The 4,029-nt window shown below is 38.8% G+C and overlaps 1 pseudogene; it reads right to left on the bottom strand.

Annotated features, from left to right (window-relative positions):
* Positions 1–2,568: 2,568 nt before the first annotated feature.
* On the bottom strand, positions 2,569–2,682 carry LOC123325583 (annotated as a pseudogene).
* Positions 2,683–4,029: the final 1,347 nt, after the last annotated feature.

Raw genomic sequence — 4,029 nt, 5'->3', positions numbered from 1 at the left:
TTAGGAGTAAACTACTTGAAGGCAGTGACTCCCCAAATCCTTGGCATGGGGCCATACACAATTAGAATTTGAAACATGATAAAGCCTGTTGATTAACACATTAACATTACTTTAAAAATATAAGCACCAGGGCCCCTGGGTGGCTCAGTCGTTAAGCGTCAGCCTTCAGCTCAGGTCATGATCCCAGGGTCTTGGGGTCGAGCCCTGCATCGGGCTCCCTGCTCGGCAGGGGGCCTGCTTCTCCCTCTCCCACTCCCCCTGCTTGTGTTCCCTCTCTTGCTGTGTCTCTCTCTGTCAAATAAATAAATAAAATTAAAAAAAAATATATAAGCACCATTTTGGGGGGAGGGAGTAAATGTGAACTCACTGGCTTTACCAACATTAAGGTAATATATATTAGTTTGTTGTTGTTTTGCATGCTACATTATGCTGTCTTCTCTATAAAGCAAACTTAAAAGAAATGGTGCAAAGGGACTACTGTTTTTGACAGTCAGAGGAGAGTTTTCAAAACCCAGTGCCAGATGTTGGGTCAATCTTGGGAATCACATTCCTTTTAGTTTTACATTAAGAACTTTATATCTCTTTTTAAGACATCCAATAATATTGCAGCAATTACATTTTGAGGCAAAAGCATTTTAGAGACCAAACGCTTTTTTCCCCTCTCTCTGAAATATGATTATTTCAATTACTAGTAGCAACAATTAATCACTAACTGATTCATCAGCCTGCAGCTGGGATTGGAGAGCTGACTTCCTTTTTTTATTCCTATTTTATGCTCTACTGTGCTCAGCAGGGATTGAGTAATAGCAAGCTAATAACCTTTCCCTACCCTCAATACCTTTTTCTAATACCAGCAAAGAAGAAACTTTTGAATATTTTTTCTCAAGTACATCTTTCCACCATACATTTCTGAAGGGAACTTTAGCATTGCAAGTCTTGATCCATTTTGCTGTAAGAATAAGACATTATAGAAAGATATTTCCTTAAGGTTTGACCAACCATTCTTTGCTATGTTTCGTTAAACAGCTCATGCTAGAGGAATGTATATATAACTCACTCCAAATGGGTAGTGCTTTTCTATTTCTTGGAACTAATCTGAGTCGTATGACTCCAGATATACAATATATTAATATACCCACCTACCCAGCAATAGATCTCCAAGCATTCTTGTGTTCTGATTATCAATATGTTGCATTTCCTAGAACTCAGTGTGAAGATACTGTAATCTATTTGGGTTCTTATGAGGAGGTGCCAGAAGCTTGACCTAGGACAAGCATACTCATCCTTTACTTCAGAGGAGTGGGTTCTCAATTAAAAAATCCATAAACTTCTGGGTCACTGGAGTGGCTCACTTGGTTGGGTGTCAGACTCTATCTCAGCTCAGATCTTGATGTCAGGGTTGTGAGCTCAAGTCCTGTGTTGGGTTCCATACTGGGTGGGGCCTACTTAAAAAAAGAAATAAATCCATAGACTTCAAACTATCTGCAAACATCAAAGCACAATTTGTGTCATTGGGCATTTTCTATATTTTTCATCAGTTTTTCCAAAATATTAAAATCAATCCCCTGAGTTCATCTCAGGACATACTGAATAATTTTCTATATAACAACATTAATTTATTCACTTAACTATTTTAAAGTCTAGTATCCTATGAAAATGTTAGCTATAAGTTCTAAAGTCTACTCTCCCTAATATAACTGAAATCATAATTAGTATGCATTAGTAATACAGATGTCAAGAATTCAGTAAAGTCTGAGACTTTACCCTACCTATGTGTTAAGTTAGCTTGCTATAGTTTCATGGGTGCTGGGGGAAGACATGAGACTCCTGAATCAGAAACAAAGAACTTTATTACTCACAGCAATAGTAGTAGTCAGAGTATCAGCATTTTATGCTGGTGTCCCACAGGGCAATGTTAAGTGGGCCGAGTGCCCGCTCACACATCATGATTTGACTTATAGGAGTAGAATTCCAACTGTAGGAAATAATGAATCTTTTAGAATGGGCAGTAAACCTGATCTTTGCCCCAAAGGGAAACAATATCTGAACAGTAAGACCCATGGAGAATTGTCTTTTAACTATATTCATTCCTTGATTCAACACTGTTTTGACTTGTGGAAAAATTTCCTATGAGTACACTACTCTGTCAGGCACATTGGTCAATATGACTCACAGAGATTAGGACTAAATCTGTTAAATTATTCTCATACTACATTTAATTAGGGTTACTATCAACAAGACTCTGAGCATCAGGATGAGGCAATATTCAGTATTAACATCAAGTGTCTTAAACCCAATCAGCTAGGCAAATCTCAACCATCTGGATCTACCTTAGAAATCCGGGTGCATTCCTCCTTAAGTTTCCACATTGACCTTTCCACTTGGCTCAAGGCCTTAATCCAGGTAAAACTGGGTATATTAGAGATCACACAGACTCTACCTTGCCCTGCAAGGAGAAAATCTACAGCCAATACCATCTATAACAAGCCTGGCCACTGAGTTAAGGCTAACCTGAATGCATTCTAGGACAGAGGTGGTATCTTTAGGATCATCTCAATTAATATCAGAAACAACCTTTATATCACTTTTCTTTATGAATTTGTGTGTCATCCTTGCATAGGGGCCATGCTAATCTTCTCTGTATCATTCCAATTTCAGTGTATGTGCTGGCAAAGCAAGCACTTGTATCCCTTTTTCCTAATAGAATTTTCTAATTCTAATTTTCCCTGTAATGACTCATATTGTAGGGGAAACTGACTATGAAGTTGGAGTAAGTAGCAAATCAGCTACACTTCTGGGAAGATTCCCCAAGCAACTAAGTGTAGCTCATTTTGGAGACCCAGAAGAGTCATTCAAGGGCTACATTGTCTACTGGGAGTGTTTCCTTAAAATCTTGGAGATCTCTTACGATTACTCCCAAGAGGACAATCATCAGTTTAGGGGGAGAGAAATAAGCTAATCCTTGGTTTCCACACAAGACCTATAATCCCAAGAGTACACTTGGTATCTCTAAAAAGAGAGCCATTTACAATTATGAAAGCTCCTGAAGTGGAATCTACATCACCCAGAAGCACAAGATGATATTGCTCCATTTGTGGTCTCCAAGCTATCTGGTAGGTCTTAGGTTTCAGCTCAGTTGAATAATTGAGTCTACTCATTGTTTTTGAAGGTGATATTTGAGGATAGTTAGTCCAGTCTGTCTGGTCCACGCTATCAGCCAGATAACCTTCACCCAATCCAGGAAATCACTATGCTACAGCAGTGGGAATGTGGATGAAGCAGATAACTAAAGGTGTTTACAGGAATTATACTGGGGAAAAAAGGAATTGTACTGGGAAGTGTAGGGACTAGGGTTATTACCTTCTCTTTTGATAGACTTTTTGGTAATTTTAAGATGAATGGCAATCAAATGGTGACCAGAGCTGTCTTATGGGGAATTATGACCCAGAAATCAGTTAAATTTAGGTGCTTGATACTTTGGGAGAGACACATGAGAGGATTTTTCTTGAGGAAGGCTCCAGCCATGGTCTAAAGGAAAAAATAAATATTAATGTCCTTTTGCCATCTATGTCTCCCATGGTCTAAGATGACCCTTCCCCAGATGCCAGATTGTTGCTCTTCCTACAGTGCCATAAAATACCTGTGTCCCATTACAGTAGCTATAACTTTACCTTTTCTCAATCATCCCCTACTCACACTCCCAGTCTTAATTTAGAAGGGACAGGTGCAAAAGTTACAAAAGCAATTTAGTTAAACTTATAAACTCTGTTATTTCCCTCACTTTGGCCAGTGTGGGCTGCTGTAGGGGAACTTAGCAAGCAGCGTACTTGACCAAGTGGTCATTATCTTTATGATGTAACTATGCCATTCTTCTAAGAGAATCCGGGTGGTTGAATAAGAATTAAACAGAGGTTGTACAAACCAAGCCATCCTGGAGTTGATAGTGAGGAAAAGTAACAAGTAGCGTGCTCAATAATGGTCAAGTCAGAATCTGGAGACAGCTTTATTTAGTGGTCAAACTGATTTACT

The sequence above is a fragment of the Neomonachus schauinslandi genome, chromosome 8 (genome assembly GCF_002201575.2).
Source record: "Neomonachus schauinslandi chromosome 8, ASM220157v2, whole genome shotgun sequence".
In the NCBI taxonomy this organism is placed as follows: Eukaryota; Metazoa; Chordata; class Mammalia; order Carnivora; family Phocidae; genus Neomonachus; species Neomonachus schauinslandi.
The sequence above is the reverse complement of the archived record's forward strand: the minus strand, read 5'-3'. Positions and strand labels throughout refer to the sequence as shown.